The sequence below is a fragment of the Hippocampus zosterae genome, chromosome 11 (assembly GCF_025434085.1).
Source record: "Hippocampus zosterae strain Florida chromosome 11, ASM2543408v3, whole genome shotgun sequence".
Lineage (NCBI taxonomy): Eukaryota > Metazoa > Chordata > Actinopteri > Syngnathiformes > Syngnathidae > Hippocampus > Hippocampus zosterae.
In genome coordinates this window covers 13,866,676-13,884,879 of record NC_067461.1, presented here as the reverse complement: position 1 = coordinate 13,884,879, position 18,204 = coordinate 13,866,676, and the positions used below count along the sequence as shown (strand labels likewise).

At 42.5% G+C, this 18,204-nt stretch overlaps 1 long non-coding RNA gene across 1 annotated transcript in view; it reads left to right on the top strand.

Annotated features, from left to right (window-relative positions):
* LOC127610814 (uncharacterized) overlaps positions 1–12,142 on the top strand; it is a 98,337-nt gene extending 86,195 nt beyond the window's left edge. Inside the window, exon 6 of the long non-coding RNA XR_007965042.1 lies at positions 9,772–12,142. This is a non-coding gene — a long non-coding RNA (uncharacterized LOC127610814). The remainder of the gene's footprint in view (positions 1–9,771) is intronic.
* Positions 12,143–18,204: the final 6,062 nt, after the last annotated feature.

Sequence of the window (18,204 nt, the reverse complement as noted above, 5' to 3'; positions counted from 1 at the left end):
GCAAACACCACTGCAGTGGATAGCTTCACAAAAGTGCACTGCTCATCTTGCACCAAAGCCTCAGGAGGACGGACATCAATGCTCGACAGTGTGCTGCGCATTTACACACAGGGTGTCTTCATACATTTGACGACTGTTGTTGTGAGCCGAATGCTTTGCCGACGGGCGCGGTAAAAACGTCTTTGTTCTCTCATCTCGTTGTCATGGGTGGCCACTTACCGAGCGGCGGTGATGCTGCAGGATGGGGAGGCAGTTGCCATGGTGAACACGCTCACAGCAGAAGGGACGCATTGTGTGGGTGACACAATTGTCCTCATTCATTTTCTTGTCAGCAACACATTGACACTCACAAAGTCACAAAGACAGAATTATTTACGGTGTGTGAGCATGACAAACATAATTACCTTGTCTCACTGGATGGATGTGTCTGCACACCTGAAAGACAAAATGAGCCAAGCAAGATGACTTAGTGAGAAGCACGTTTATCCCTCGGAGTTCGCACAACTCCAACATGTCCCCTTATTTTGAAGGTGTTACTCTTTAATGGCTGTTATTCAATGACGGCTTCGATGCTGCTTGTGTGGTTTCTGCGCGGGTGAACGTGTGATACTGGAGGGTCGCTGTTACCTTCACAACCTGGGGCAACAAGCATGTGGTGAGGCTTGTGACAAACAAGTCAGTGACCAAATACGGCCATGACGGGAAGGTATTTGTGTTACTCACCTCAAGGGTAAATAATGTCCACCTGTAACATATTTGTTTGGAAATATGCTCCGAAAATGTGGTTTGAACAGTTTCTTAGCACGCTTTCACTTTTTTCACGTTGCCCTTTCCAGATCCGTGATTGCTGAATAATATGCCTTGATCTGCATAGTCTATTAATATTCCAATCAGGTCCTCAATCAAATAAAGGGGGAGAGACAGATTCACCTTTATCTCGCCGCACACCAGCTGTGCAGGGCTGTGAAACCTCCACACGCGCTGTAAAGGAAGCGCCGCAGACATATTCGTAGATTTGTACATTCGAGCCAACTTATATAAGTCTGCAGGCAGCCGACAGCATCAATTTTTCATTGCATTCATCCCGCATGATTTAAAACGTGCACAGGCTTTCTCATTCTCTCTCCTCTTACACACGTTTGGAAAACAGAACATGTGGGGAGGAAGTGAACGCCTGCAGCTATCACCTCCTGCAGTCAGGTGGTTGTTGATATGCACCCTCAAAAGTCCCTCCTTTCATATCCCACACATCCCCCTCCTCCGTCATCGTGCAGCGCCTCATTTTCTCTGAGCGTATTCTGCCACTCGAGTTGCACAGCATCCTTGTGTTTAAAAACAGCAGTGAAGAAGTAGTTCTTGCTCCATTCCTGAGGGTTTTATTTGCTACTTGTTAGCAGCCCCTCTGATGCAAGTGCTGTAGTAACACCAAGCATAAAAATGGACGAGAAAATCTGGAAGCCTCAGCTAGAGACGCATTTGCAGTCCCTGTGATGCACTCAAGGACATTGAACTGTTGCTGTTGTTGTCTATATGGAGGGCTGCATGAGAGCGTCCAGCTCCGGGGGGCAGTCAGGCATGGTAATTACATGCTCCTCGTCACAGTTGCTTTGGCTCCCCACACAGACCGTCATTTGCAAAAAGTGAACAGCTTGTGTGTTATCTCCAAAATGAGTCACCCATCAGTTCACATGGACACAGCCCTCCCTGCATACAGGCAGTTACCTCATACTCGTGCAATTGGACCCAGCAACATTTAAATGTGGGGACCATATTCATGGATTTCAACAAGTATTTCGTTATATTTACCTCTGATCGTCTTATTTTTGGCACAAATGATCTTTTTTCTTTACTTTCAAATTTCACCTGATAACACAAAGTGGATTTGAACAACTGAGTGGATACAATTAGTAAATTGACATTACTGAATAGTGCTCAAGGGTTCTCTGGAAGCAACACAATCCAATTAACGCAGTGCCATGAGCCGTGGCGATGTGCTAAACACACCGCGGCTCATTACAAGGTCATCATTCGATCAGCACAAACATAAGAAACAATTACTGCAGAATCACCTTAATGCAGAAATAAAAAACAATTTATGCGTGAGGACAAGTGGGCTGGGTTGTGAAGTGATTCATCGCGTGCACTCATCAAGAGCAGACTGTTCTGTCTCCTTATTCGCGAATAATGATAATGCTGATGAGAGCGACATTTTGGGGAATTGATATTTTGCTGTCTAAATGTCTTTCATGCTCAGGACAAAGCACTTTGCATTTCAAAGAGTATTGTTGTTATCATGATTGTATATGAACAATGTGTTGCCAATTAGCAAATGCTAATTGTGAGGCTTAGTAAAAAACAACAGGATGGCTTCCATTTGATTATTTGTCAATGTTATAGCTCATCTTTTGTCTCTATTATTTTTTATTGCAGCATCTCCGAGCTCGCCTCGACAGGTGGATGTGAATTCTACTCACACACTATGCTGGCGATGAATACTCCATATGAATAGGATTCATTGTATTTCTATGGAGGAATCACATTTCAAAGCGGGCTCCCTTCTCTCAGTTCCCATGGAAACAATCTTAACAGAGTATGTGAATCAATGGGTTGGCAGACTGTGACTAATGTAGAGAACATGTGTAAGCACCTTTCTCCTAACATTCAACATTTAATCATGAATACATCAACATTAAATCATTTGTCATAGGAACGTGATGTCAGCATGAGAGGCTGAACAACTAGAGATGTATATTATTTCAGCACAGAACAACCATCCCAAAACCTTGCGCCATGAATCAGTTTCATGCAAAGACATATTTCGTCTGATGGACATAGACACAAATGATTAAAATACAACTGAATATTACGCTGAATGCATTTGCAATTGGTGGGAGTCCAGTGCATGTTTTTCAACGAGTCGGCCGTATCTTGGGTTTCGTAGCATTGCTTGTTGTAAGACAGCACATCATTGTTCGAGTAAAAAAATAAACACCATATATATATATATATATATATATGGCTGTATATATTAATGTCAGTGTCGTGAATTGACACGTGTTGTATCATGAAACTTGTGTGTCTAAAGTGAAGTAAAGAATTGTGGAGGCAGAATCCGATAAACCTGTCACAGTATAAAGTATATGTTATAGAATAAATACTTAATACTAATATGTAAAATTAGATTACATATTTCAACTGTCTTAAAACATATTTAAAGATTTTGAGACAGAACAGGTGCTTGCCAATAATTCTGCTTTTTGTGAGGAATTGCCCAATATGAGGTGAGGCTTGGCTCCTTGTTGCCTCACTGCCAGTCTCACCCATGTGTTTGAACAGCAAATACGAAAATTCAACAGTATTCACAGTGACATAATGGACATTAATAATAATAATAACAATAATACTAATAATAATAATACATTTAATTTATAAGCGCCTTTCAAAAAATCCAAGGACACTTTACAACCAAAACAAGAACAATAAAACCACAGATAAAATTATAAATAATAGATTATGTAATATGTCATGATGCACATTTTATAACAGTACTGTGTCTCCTGATGCTTTGTTGGTCACTGCAGAATGTTTATTGTGCCATTCTGTGCTCTGCGGCATTTAGCAGAGTGGCAGGTAGACAGTTAGATCTTGTCGGGAGAAAACGAGATTGCCTGTGTGCAGTCCGTGTGATTGAGACATCCTTGTGATTGGAACACACACTCATCCTCCACCCTATCTTGAGATGGGGCTTGGTTGTGGCTCGTAACTATGGCGACAGCTGGTCTTACCTGCTTAAAAGGTGAAAGAGGGCAGCTCGTGACTTAACGCTTGGGTTACTCACTACGTCAGACGGAGGGAGGGAGGTTGTGTGAGGCGATGGAGAGGGTGTAGGTCTGACACAAAGACCGTACTGTCTTCTGCATGTCCATTCATTTCTCAAACAACCACATGAGGAAGCTAGTTCAATGCTCGCTTGATTAGAGTCACTAAATATTATTACTCACTTTCCTGAATTACTTTATTACGACCCCTTGGTCTGTCTCATTTATAAATATACATGCATTGGGAAACATGATCCATCTCCACACAGCCTGAATAACCTATATGCCTGTGACGTATATTTACCTCAGCATCATTTTGCAATCGCACTGCTTACACAGTGACTGCCCTCCCCTGACATCAACTTTCATTAATTGTAAGCACACAAAACATCATCAGACATTAGACAAAATGACTGTAACTTCCATAGCTCAAGTTGAGCTAATTTATGACTTATCATTTGGTAGATACGAATCACATAGCATCTTGTCCTCACTAGTGTGATATCAAGACCCTATTGAGTCTTTATTTACACAGTGACTTAATATTGGATGCTGATTCACACAGAGGTCATTAATTTTTGACGACGATATGCCATTTGTTTGACAATAGCAATTATATCCTAATGAGGCAAAAGCTTTCCACTATGCAGATGAAGCACAACTGTAAATTGTTTTTGAGCCTCTGTTAAAGCCAATAAAGACAGAATGTGGTTTGTTCCCTCGTGTCGTGTTCAATTCAGGCACTTAGTGAGTCTGACTTTATGTGGTCAACACCTTACGCATATTTACACATTTTGAGGAATGATGTTTACATTCCACACACCTTCCCATTTTTTGGGGTGCAAGATTTGCGCATTTTTTGTGTAGGTCACATTCACCACTAGAGCACAGTGAAGGCAACACTCAAACTGTACATTCGCCCCCTGTTGAGCAGCTGTGCAAATGGCCCCTGGTTTCCCCTAGGAACAGGCCGACACATTCCAGAGACGCATCAATGGGATTCGTTGTTGTGATGGAGCGAGCCTGGCAGTGGCCAGATTTGGAAAGTCTGTTGCTATGGTGACCGCTGGAAGGGCCAAGAGCAGCTTGAGCTAGTCAGCTGATGTCCTTTGGGTAAATCCTTTCCAACATGATTTGCTTACCTTTATATTTATTTCTTTCTCTTTTGGCGTGGGGGGAGAATCGCCCACGCTGCTCTCATAAAGTGCATGCGCCATTTTGAAAGGGCGAGTAAGGGCATTTGTCTGGAGAGTCATAATACATAATGTATACACACAGGCCACAACATAGGTATTTGATTAGATTAGATTTTTTTTTATTTGTCTCAAACAAGCACAATAAAAATCACATATTAAAGAAAAGAAAAAAGAGAAAGATGGCTTACTTAAGATAAAGTGCAAGTCGCAAGGGATAGAAGGAAGCAAAGCTTATCAAGTTCACTTCCCGTTTACATTCTAATAATGTCAAGAGTTTTAAAAACATACAGGATCCATAAATCCATACATTTTAGAAGATTTAAACCTTGTGCTTTGAGAGTAAGTACAACACTCATGATAAACATACTAATACCTTTACTTTAAAAATGATCATATTTGCTGTCCAGATCTTTTACATTGTTTTAAGTTAATGCACATTTTTATGTCCTCATCTTATTTCTTCCACAATTTCTCACCACAAACTTCATTTCCTAAATGTTTTAAATTTTCAGACATACCTTTTGCTTAATTGGGCGATTTCCAAATGTCATGCCCTTCGTTTTTTTCAAAGATTAATGATAATTGATTTACTTAGAACCAATTCTAAACTTTGAGCAATTAACACATTAACTCCCATTCCTGTTGAGAATTGAAAGTAAAACTGGTTTGGGACAATTTGAGTATAATTTACTGTAAATAACTGTTCAAGTATGCAGATGGCACTCATGCTACATGCTAATGCTGGTCATAAGGTGGTTAATGTGCGTTAATAATGTGTGGTTGACTTAAAACTTGGTTAACCCACGTAACGACTTGATTAGAATAGTGTGGGGAGTTAACTTGCTTGATTTTTGTCACAGTAATTTGAAGGTGAAGACTCGAGAGTCTGCTGACTTGCACACTTGTGACTTTAAACCTCTTACTAACCTTGCGTTTCTGAATCTTTTTAAGTAATGTTCACAAAATTTTGAGTTTACATTCTGTCAGTAGATTGATCTTATTTTTTTTTTTTTGGTGGTGGTCAGGGGGTCAGGGGAGGGGGCGAACTTATGAGTTTGAGTTCTTCATCTCCACTCCACTTCCTTGTAAAAGGCCCTTTGTTTCCAAGCTGACCTTTGCTGTGGGTTAAGCTCCACATTAAGCAGGTCACATGTTGACTGTCTGTGGATCAGGCCAGTGTGAACCATGGTCACTGTGACCTGTTTGAGTAGCTAGAGGGGGACAATATGATCTTTTTTTTTGGTACTATTTTTGTCCGGATGAGAGTTTGCAACAGTATATGCAGATTAATTGGAGCGAGACAGAGAGTCAGGGGATGGTCATATATCACTGGAGACGACAGTGGGTGTGTATCGTCAAGTTACTCTTTCCCCTTTGCTGCTTTGTGCAAGTCATTCATGTTAATTATACACCATGTGGTCTGACCTCACCACACTGAGATGAGACTGATTCAAAGCAGCCTTCGGTGTTTTTTTTTCCATCTCTAGAAAGTCATTTCTGGAATACCTGTCACTGTTTGCGTTCACGTCATGTGTGTGCGGTGATAAAATACGAAAATCCTGCTGGGCTTGTTTGAATGTTTGAGTAATAGTGCATGTGATGTTCATTTGCATGGCGCCTGTGAAACTCAGGTCAGCATTGGTGCGGTGGATCATCTGCCAGCATTGCTGTTTACTCTGTAAATATGCTGGAGGAATAGGTGTGTCTTTGTGGTTTTAGTCAAAAATTAAGGTTAATGTTGTCATTGCAACATGATTAAATTACCTGTGGATATTTTAGGAACATTATTAATTCATTTCAATTCAAATACCTCCAAGAGATTTAAAATGGGGCAGCTAAATGTGAAACTAAGCGCTGCGTTTTATCTGCGCTTGTCTGCACTGCAACTAATCCGGCTTACCTTACCTCTCTCTACTGCTATTCGTGGGAAAGAATGCCATTCCTCTACTGTACTCGTTGTGCTTTGTGTGTTGAGGTGTCGCTGTTTCATGTGACAGTCCCGCCTCCCAGGTGTCCACTTTCTTGATGATCACGTCGATACCGTAATGGGAAAAGACTGCAAACAAACTGGAACTGGATGACCTCATTTGCCTGGGGAGCCAACTGCAGTGGTTTCACTTTACAGTCATCATTGTGCTCCGAAACGATAATTAGTGTGAATGGCATTTCAAATGACGGTGCTGTAATCTCACAGTTAAATCGTTTTTTCTGCACACAAACGAACAGATTATCACATAAATAAACTAGTATGTCACTCAGAATTCTGACCTCCTCCAAAGGCGAACATTCTATATAACGTGGCATGCCATTTCTTTGAAAAATGATCTCAACTCAAGCTGTTCAACTCCAGTCCTGTAGATGGCAGTAAAATGCATTTCAAATATGACTCAACAGTCACACATGTTAAGCTTTTTCAATGCAGCTCCATCTGGTAGAACACTGGATTTACTTGGTCCCAATGCAAGTGGAAAGTAATAACAAAAGATCATGGAAAATATCATGTAGCACAGCAATTGTAATAATTTAATTTATGGGACAAGAGAAATTATTTTATCAAAACATAAATTCCTGTCCTTCATAGGTGGCAGCCTTCCTTCAATAACTTTTTCTCACAAAATAAAAGGGAAATCTTGGATCCATTCCCCCCAAAAAACAGAAAATACATTCTTAAGCCCCACATGAATGAATGCACACTCTTTGAAAAAAAAATCTATCCATTTCTCAGTGACCAAACAATTTCCAGAATTTTTATGATGATCAGGCATGCCTGTTGGTGAAGTCATGACACTTAAATCTGTGGTTATGGAAGTGTAGCATGTGCACCAATAGTAATCAGGTTCCCCTCTAATGGGAAACAAAAGAATTACCCCCTATGTACAGTTCAGTTGTATTTAACATTTAAGATCAATACATTTGAATTTCATATTTAAGATTGCTTTGTTTTAAAACAAAGGTACAATTTTTATTTACTGTTTATGTGCAATACATTTTAATCAAATAATTGTTTAGGGTACTTTTATTAGGTTTTCTCATTTTTAAGCAGAGTGTTGATTGTGAAACTGTGCATAATGTGACAGTGCCAACAATGATATTAAATATGCATTTAAGGAAGAAAACCTCTGTCTCGTTTTTTTTTAATACTTGGGCCTACCACCCGATATATTTTAATGTGGGTCATGCTGGTGGTACTTTGAAGACTATATATTGGTTTTGGTAGTACTTTGAGTAAAAAGCTGAAGAACCACTAAATTTACTGTATAAAAGTTTGGTTTGCTTGACAAAAATATGAGAAGGTGAAAGCAAAAGATTTAAACGTGTTAAGAGTTACAGATTTGTGATTTTTTTTCATGCTCTTATTATTCACAAAATGCTCAATGTAAACAACCAACAAAAATTGGGGAAAACGTGATTTATAGCTCATTCTTGAAACATTCACTCAAAATTCGTCTAGCATATAAATAAATTTAGGCTTACATGTCCATACATACATACATACTTATACACACATACATAAACACATCAATTCATGGGACTTTAGCTGCAGTTGTACTCCAGCAAAGCCACCAGAAGATAAAATGCTGACCACTCGGCTGAGGTTTGGTCCACCTCTACCACATTTGGGCCCATTTGAAGTAATGTTTCTCAGCCATAGGCAGCTGCTTTCCATTTCGTGGCATTTTCTTTGTCTACCCAATGGCAACAGCACCCGCTTCTCCCCCTATGTTCTTCCCCCCTTAACCACCACTATCCCTTATTTCTTCACGTCAATCCTTGGCAGGCAAGTTTACATTCTGATTTTCAAAGCCACCCTGTTCTCCGTCAAATGTTGCGTGGCAACATCAAATGCTCCGTCGGACGGAGCCTGCCTGGGATTCCAGCGTGGTGGGCGGATAATTGGAGGCAGGCCTCGGCGGATCTGGCAGATGTGTGATGAGTTTTTACTGGAGAGTTTGTGTATGTGTATGTGGCGTGCGCTTATTTTGGAGGGGAAGTGTTTCTGTGCGTGCGTGCGTGTGTGTGTGTGTGTATATAGGGGTGGGAAGCAGGTTTCGCGGGAAAACATAAGGGTTTTCTTTGTTGTTGTCCCTTGATCCCTCCCTAAAGCTGGCCACAGGAGTGTTTTGTTGGCTCTGTGGCCACGCCAGTGCCGACTGTGGCAGTAAACATCGCATGCAGTCACGATATCTGGACCTGCCATGTGGAATTTGATGTCTGAAGTCTGACTCACAAAGACTTTTAGCTCCCGACTAAGTCGTGTCTGCCAGTTTTTTATTTGTTGCCCTCTTTTCTGTTACTTTCGCAAGAAGCTTACTGTGCTTGCTTTACTTGTCTGAGGGTTAACCACAGGTTTGGAAGGAGGTCTGCACAGCTCCCGTCAAACATTCAGCGATTACAAAAAACTTTTAGGAATTGCCCCCTTGTGCCCACCCCCGCCACCCACTACAAACGCAGGAATGCTGCTTCTTAGATTCTTAGTTTTCCTGTCCATCCATCATTGAGCAAGCATAACAGTGACTTAGACCAGTTCCTCCCGGAGCTGAGGGTGGGCTTGCATTGAGTGCAAAGAGGCAGTGGGGGTGTTGGGTTCAGGAAATTGTTTGACAGAGCGGGAAATAGACAAAGGAAAAAAAGACATCCAGACAGTTCCAGGAAAAAAAATAGAATTAAACACAGCCCTCCCATGTTTTTGTTAGCATCCCTTGGGCACATGCAGACAGCATTAAGTTTAATTTTTTTTTTTTTTTTTTTTTACACAGGAAGGCGGTGCAGATGTTCCCAAGAGCTGGCTTGCAGTTTCCCTGTTTTCCTTCTGCTTGTCTGTTCCCAGCTCTTCAGTGTTGCCAAGGTGCTCCCTTACTCGGGGCTGGCGCTTTTGTTTTTCCTATAAGAGCGAGTGCTCCAACAGGAGGGTCATCTCCAGGCCAGCTCCAAATGAGAAATAGTTGGCCGGGTGCCCTGGCGGCCGCTCAAATCCGCCCTTTTGAAAAGATTACTGTGCTGCTGCTGCTGCCGCCGCCTCCCGTGGGCCATGCCAGATCTGCTGAGAGGAGAGGAATGCAGGAGGAGGGAGGGAGCCACAAAGTAGGGGGGCACATTTCATTCGACCTCTTTCCGAAAGTTTTTCTCATTACTTTTCTTCTCTCTTTCCGCCACGCATTTTTCAATTTTGGACTGCACGCACCAGACCCTCGGACAATTACAAAACCAAATCCAACCGGGCTTTTCCACTGAGCTACTTGCCTCCTTGGGTTGTCCTCGGCCTGCTTGTTTTTGTTTCTTAGGGACCGGTGATGAATGGTGGATTGGTAGCATTAAAACCTGTGCTTGGACTGCCGCGTGCTATCTCTGCTTAGCGGCTTTGCCTGATAGGCTGCTAACTGGGGAGCCTCCAAAGCAGGAGCAATAAAGTTGATTTGTGGGGGCATTGTGAGAAGCCCCAGACAGTTAGGAGAGGTGTGCATGTCTCCTGTGGCCTGTCACAATCAATGCTACCCCACCACCTCTGGGCTGCTCTGTCTGCACCGTTTTCCCTCTTAAATAATGTATCTCACGCACACACACAAACACCCCCCCAGTCACACCATGTGCTAACAATGAAATGCAGCCTCTGCGTTCTCCATCACAAGTCTTTGCCCACAACTTGCTGCAATCGGAACTGTAATGTTTTACTGAATTGAAAAATCTCACATTGAATTTTTCTGGCACTCGCCTAGTTTCAGATGGGATTAACCAGAGAGAACTATATTTAGCCGAACACTGAAGATAAAAGGCCTATGCGTGAGCTACAGTTGACATTAGTAAAAGCTCACCCTGGGGGGGACACGTGTTGTATTTATGAAAGACGGTTGGCACTGTGTATATGGTATGTTAACAAGGTGTAGCACAAAAGAAAACACCTTTCATGTACAGTATTATATTTCTTTCTGTTTTGCCAACATGTTCATCATGCTCACATATCATTAGCCGCTGATTCCTATATGGAGGGATGAGGCCCTGCCTGGTGTGTGGTCTTTATCTGAGAGTCAGGAAACAGGAGCAGACCCATAAACACTCCACTCACCGCAGAGGAAGCCCCCGTGAGTGCCGACCCCACCCAAAGTGGCTGTAAACATGCGCCTTTCCCAAAATGAATGAGAGAAGATAAAAACAGAAACCTCGGGCAAATTTCAGCTTCTCACAGCTTTCATGAGGGCAGCTGACGCACAGGCGGCCAAATTGCGTAGAAAACAACCAAGCGGCTTGCTTTAATTTGTTCCAGGAAAGATCAGCGTGCATGCAGGCAGAGCGGCGCTATCAGTGAGTCTGCTCCACATTGACACTGAAAGAACGGCGGCATGGGTTCTTGAGTCACATCGTCTGCTTAGCAACAAGCACGACGGAGAGATCAGGACAAAGCGATGCGATTGGGGGAGACAAGGACCCTCAGGACATCAAGCACTAATTGCAAGGCTGTTTTCGCCTCCATTTTACAAACATTCACTCCGCCTGAAAAAGGGTTGCGTAACATGGTTTTACACCAGGACCCCTCCTCCTCTGCCTCCCACCTCATTTCCATCGTTCATGCGCACCCCATCATCTTCCTAGCAACGCCATCTTGTCTTCTCAGAAGGTTGTGGTACAACCAGGAGGGAATGCTTGAAAGAGTCAGATCATTTTCATTTTTCATATCAAAAACAAAGACATTTTAGAGCCACAATGGGAAATGATTCAAAATGTCATTCGATTGTGCTACCTTTACTTTGTAATCTTACCGCTTTATTCCTGACTTTATTGACATTTTTTTCTGACTATCATTTTTTTCTCCTGTCAGTGTTACTCTACTGCTCCTTTAAATGTTTTAAATATGCAGACATAAGTCAGTGTTCATTTTAAGGTTTCATATTCAGATAGACAAAGCACTTTGCACATCACTGTAAAAGGGAGAAAAAGAAACTTGTTGGGACGCGTAACTGGAGAGCACATGCAGACAACTGTTACTGGCGTGCGCTCCAAGGCAAAAACAACACACACTCTCACAAGGTTTTAAATATCTGTTGTGGGCAGGGAAGCCTTGTCCTAAATAATTAACACACGTTGATGGCGAGAGTGGTGATCTCACAATATAAATAAAAAAGAGTGAGCATGAAATATTTCCTACCACAGGGCCAAGTGTCTTTTGTGCGAGGGGGACATGGCTGCATGGGGTAGGAGATGAGTGAGTTTGAGGCATATTATTTTGACTATTGTGTGACGTTTTGTTCGCCAAGTTTCCACACCAACCCCAAGGGAAACAAAGAGGACTTATGCAATGTCAGTGTTACTCAATTCTGATTACAGTCTGTCATGTGAACACCAGGAAAAGGACCGCACTGTGTGCCAAGGTGTGAGTGCATGCACAGTGACTGTCGAGGCCATCTGCTTTTGCACGAAACAATCTACTTCCTGCTGTCTCATGGATATAGAAAACTATGCATGTATGGAGAATGTGATTCTATTATTTTTTATATCCCCTTTGTGCAGGCATGCATGTGTGTTCTTGTGCGTGCATATCAGCTGTACACGTTTGTAATGTGCTCTTAACATGTTCAGATGAACAGAGCTGCCGTCCACCATCAACCTCAAATTGACATCCTGTGCGCTGAGTATATTCTGATGTTTGTGTGCCTGCTTAGCCAGGGTTGAAGGGAGGATAGTTCGAAAATAGAAGTGTTTCATGAAAACATCAGAATGGGAAATCATTCTACTGTAAAGGCTAGTTTCATAATCGCCCCCGGAGAAACGGAGGCTTGTCTGTTCCATTTGAGCTCCCTTTTGCACCAATTCACTTCTGCACCTCAAATGTATTTAACCTAATGTCAGCTCTGACTACTCGTGCCCTCTTCGCCAAGTCTTTTTCCCTGTCAGGTCACGTTTGTTGTATATTTAAAAAAAAAAAAGGGAAAAAAGTACTTTTATGATGGGAAGCGCTGTTAACATCAGTGTATGATGGTGACTGTGTGCGCAAAAGGTGTGGCTCGATTGAGATCATCGGCAGCATTGGCAAATGGAAACATGTTCATGTCCAAATGTGATGGTTCAGAGTTGTTAAGCTTCCAGCAAGGCAAAAAAATACTTGCAAATAAAGACATGCAATGACAATATGCTCTCTGGATACTATAACTGATCAGGCGGCAGTATTATGACACGATTATACACTATGGCATGCGGTACTGGGCTTGATTCACAAAGTTACAAAAATTGAAGCACATATTTCAGTGCATGAGAGAATAACTGCTTTTGTTGCTCAGCAATCTACACGTTGTCTTGTTATGATAGAGCTGGTCAGTAAATTCCACCGGCATGTCTCTCCTGAGCTATTATAATTCCCCTTTACTGGTGTGTTTTATAAATGCTTGTCGGTGTTGTGTCTTATCTTGTGTAAATCACATTGAGTTGCCTTAAATCTGTGATATAAATTAAACTGCCTTGCTTTTTCACAATATCCACATTATGAACATGCAAACTGTCCACCGCCTCCATGCTCAACATTAGCGGTATTGATAAAGTTGCAGACCCTGAGCGGATAATGTGAACCCATGGACAGGTACAACAGTATAAACACGACCATCGGGAAACAATGACACTAAGTTATTCAGACATTTAATGGACCTAAATAAACCCTGCAGTCATTTAAAAAAATACACTCATTGGATTCATTCCTAATACCAAATCCAGACCTGTCTCCACCCACTACTTACCTAAATAACCTGCCAAATCAGGCCACCCTTTGCCAGAGAACTGAATCGATGCATTTTCTGATCAATAGTCTTATTTGAGCCGCAGCTGAGACGTGAACAAAGCCGATTAGCTGTGTCTCCACAGCATGTCTCTTCAGGCTGAAGCACACGTCATAAAAGGTCACCCATCACAAGGTCAGTGTGCTATATATGAACCTGCTGTTTGTTGGCCCCTCAGCACATTGGATTAATAGATTCTGGGAAACATTGATCAAGCCCCACCCACTTGCTTAGATCAATCATGAATTTCATTGATTTTTAATATAGCTTAACCCTGATATGAAAAGCATGCTAGCATCACTGCTGCTTTCCCAATATTTGAAGAATCTCATGCTAACATGTCATTTCTCCGAGCCTTCCAGCACAGAAAGTGGACAATTAAAAAGGAAAAGCCTACAGTATTATACTGCAGGTATGCAATTATTATGAAAATAATACAATACAATATTTTGTCATGTTTACTCATGTTTTCTTAAGTATTGTAATGTGTTCGAAACAATTTGTTGGATTCCATTTTGAAATGTTCTAGTATTCCAATGAGTGGAGTGCACAAAAAAGGCTTAAGGTTCACAGAGTTCAGTGTGTGCCTATTTGTGTGGTGTGAATCAAGCACAGTCATGTTTTCCAAAGCTACAACATGCCTGTAGGGTCACAGCTCGGGTCACTTTTGTTGCTATTTTACACCCAAGCATGTCTGACAACTTGCCAAAAGACACTCAGGACTCTGTGAGTTCACCGAGGGAATGAATGAGGTGGATTCATGCCCTAAGGCTCCTTCAGTTCGCCTACCTGGGATCCTATGAATCTTTTCACCAAGTAATGTGCTAACACTGATTAACAAGACTGTTCAGGGAGTGTGCATAGGATTTCCTAACTGATAATTTTTCAACTATCAAATGCCACATAGACGGTGCAAGTGAAACGGGTGTATAAATGATGGCAGACATTCATGGTAAAAGGACAAGATCATGATGAATGAGCTCCATGTGAAATCAGAGATGACTGTGTTTACTTTGGGCTGGAAATGAGACCTTGCCATGTGAGACTCCCCAGCTTAAAAGATGAATGGGCCGCTCTTTCGACATGTCCAGAGAGAGATATAGGCCTCCACCACATGAATGGAAGGCTCTCTGTGCTATAGTTTGGGCGGAAAACCAGTACTAATAAGGGGTATACTGTTCCGGTTAGCTTTGCACAAAGGCCACCTATGCCTGAGAGGCCCCTGATGAGTTGAATGCGGGAGTGGAGTCGAGGCCAGGGGACGATGTGATGACTAAAAGGCTGTGAATGACACTGTACTCGACTGTGTGATGAATGGACGCGGCCAGCTTCTTCACAGACTGGCCTTCACCCTTCACGTTGAGATCATCAGCAACCCCCACCCACCACCACCACCTCCCATATCGACACCAACTCCCTCGTCTTCCATTACTGCGTGCAGCAGCCGAGATGTATCTAAAAACGAGATGCATACTGTAGCATACAGACGATTCCCTCAAGTAACTTTAAACTGTCATTTCGTTTTTACAGAGCCTGCAGACTGTGGGTATCGATCTGAAGCCTTATGCCTTGTATGCTGGCTCAGGGTTTATTTGCAGCTGCTGTTACTGGAAATGAATCCCTTGTGCGATCTGGATTCAGCTGATCCAATTAAACCCTGTGAATAATTGATCTGACTGTGAAACTGAACTCTGTCACATGGCTGCGATGACATCATCATTTAAGGTTGAAAATGGACTCCTGTGCAGCTGTATTGCCTCAGGTTGTTTGCTCCACAATCGCTCCACTGTATCTGATTACCTACCGCCAGTGAAGGACAAAAAGTGGAGCATGAGAACACATGGGGCGGTCACACTGGCGTTATCATGCACAGCAAGACTGTACAAAGACGACAGACTTATTGATAGCACTCATGAGATTGTCACATGGTGTTCTCGGCTACCCGAAAACCTCTGGAGCAGAGAGCAAAAAACACGAGCCTTCCATCCAGGCGTCACACTTATTTTCAAGCTACTTGATATAACCGAGGAAAACAATCTCTGATTCCATCCTCATGGTTCTTATATGCCTCTCTTTCACAGTTAAGAAACCTGTGCTGCATTGCATGGTACAAAGGCGCTTCTTCATGTGAACCAGATGGACTCAGTGTGCATCGATTATCTCCCTGGCCATGAAATAAGGTGCAAATAGGAGCCATCTTTGACCCTGGCCTTGAAGGAAGCTTAGATTGTAATATCTAACGAAACCCCTCTCGAGAAGTCTACTCATGCCGCTTGCCACCTTTTCATCCTGATCTGCACCACAAATGAGAATGAGAGGTTGTCGGACATCGAACATCTTGTGTGAATTAGAGTCAAAGCCTTGGGCAGGGACGGGGGAGGGTGCTCCCAATGTCTCCTCGCTTTCTCACGAAGGAAGGAAAGGGTGTGGGCTCCTCTGCCTTCTGCTGACTCTCATGCTGCAAACATTTTTGCTGCGTTGCCACTCCAGATCTGCTCATGCTGAACTCACTGGGCTGATGAAATCGGTTGTTGTTCACCACGTGGACCAACAGTCATCATGTGTCACTGTGCAATCTCTCGTTTCGTAAGTGGTGTCATGGCTCCCTGCCTGTGGAAAGCCTTTGAACTCATCACGTCAGTGTGACTCACTGTGTCCACATGCAGCTTTGCTTTACATGCCCAATCCTTCAGGTACCGGTAATCAGATTTTTTTGTTTGAGTCGTTTGCTGTCTCGCTCAGTATACGTTTGTTTGATTTTTCTTAGTTGAGGCAGTATCTCCTGTCTGATACAAGTGGCAAAAACCCGTGACTCCAAAATAGATCTAAAACTCAAACCATTGTAAATGAACCCAAACCGTGGTGAGGTGAGTCAACCACAAATTGATTTCAGTCTCAATTATTTCTTTGTTTAAACAAGCAGAACATGACGTTAGTTAAGGGGCATTGAGCTATAGATCCACGGCAACGTGACAATTATAACCTTCCAAAAACTGAAAAATAAACAGCTGGTCTGCAAATTGTCTTCTGGCCACGTCCTCGGTATCCGCTGCCAGAAAATAAAGATAGACTTAATATGCCCTTTGTGGTATCTGACTTGGCATCAGCAAAAAGACAACAACAAAAGGCAAGCCCAAACAGTGTGAAATGGGTCTTTGGAGCTTGGTGCTGGAAATGAGGGAATCCTGTCAGTTAATTAGACAAGGCTGGTGATGACTCCATCCGTCTTTTCTTTCACCGCACCGATCAAGTCTGCTTGAAAACTGTTCCCCGTCCGTCAAGACGCAGAAGGCTTCCAACTACAAAGACCACCAATGAGTGGAGAGCTCAGCCTTTCAAGGAGAATGAAATCTTTCGAGCAGCAACACTGACACACCTCACCTCAACCTCCCTGGAAAGGTTATGTGGTGTTGCCATGACAACACAGGACACCAGCGGTATGTTAAAAAGGTAGCTCAGCCCAAAGGGGGTGGAGGTGGGCACGTCGAAACCGAAACTACGGCAGTGGAATTCTGTGGTTGAGTGAAGATGCATGTTGAATATTAATATTCTCTTTAAATTATGTAGGAGTACGCACGCCATCATCCTCTCCCCTACTCTGATGCTCCGTACCCATTAACATTTGTTGAAGCCCAATATGCACCGTGGCACATCCAGCTCTGTGGATAAGGAGGATATTTTTAGACATGCACTCATTAGTGCTGAAAGATCATTTGTAATGAAGGACAAGGGGGAAAAGGAGGCCAATAGTCCCGTGAAAGATGGCGTCGATATTCAAATACCTGATGAGTGAGTGAGCGTAAAGAGGTACTGGAAAGAGTAGGGTGAAATGTTAGGGGCAGGCCAATCAAAGAGTTTAAGGGGAATGATGCAATAAAATTGTAAGGGGCAAGGTCACACTAATTATACAGCACATTATGAATGATTCAAAAGCTTCCTGTTCTGCTTTTCCAATAACAGTTTGACATATAGACGGCTGATTATGTGCGCTACACTCATGCAATATCAAAGAACTATTTTCTGTCGGCAGAGGTCAGACCTGTTGTTCCGACTACTGGGTATCTTCCAGTAATTCATATCTAAGAATGACAACAAAAGCTACCATTCACAATCATGGATGTAATCAGTAAATGGAGTCTACAAATGATATACAGTATAATCAGCAGTCAACATGTTTCCTCTTAGGGTCATACGTGTTTGTACTGAAGAATGGAATTCTGATTAAATGTGATAGTGAGGGAAAGTACTATAGTCCTATTCCAGCTAGGAGGGTTAGACTGGACAAAAATGTGTTGCCACTGTCTGACAGTGAAAACACCAATGAGGGCACCCTTGACGGATCATCCAGTTTATGTTGTCAGGGAGCATGATACAACAGTGCCCCCGAGAGGTCACAATACAATCTACAGAGAAAGTTTATAGTACGGTATGCCC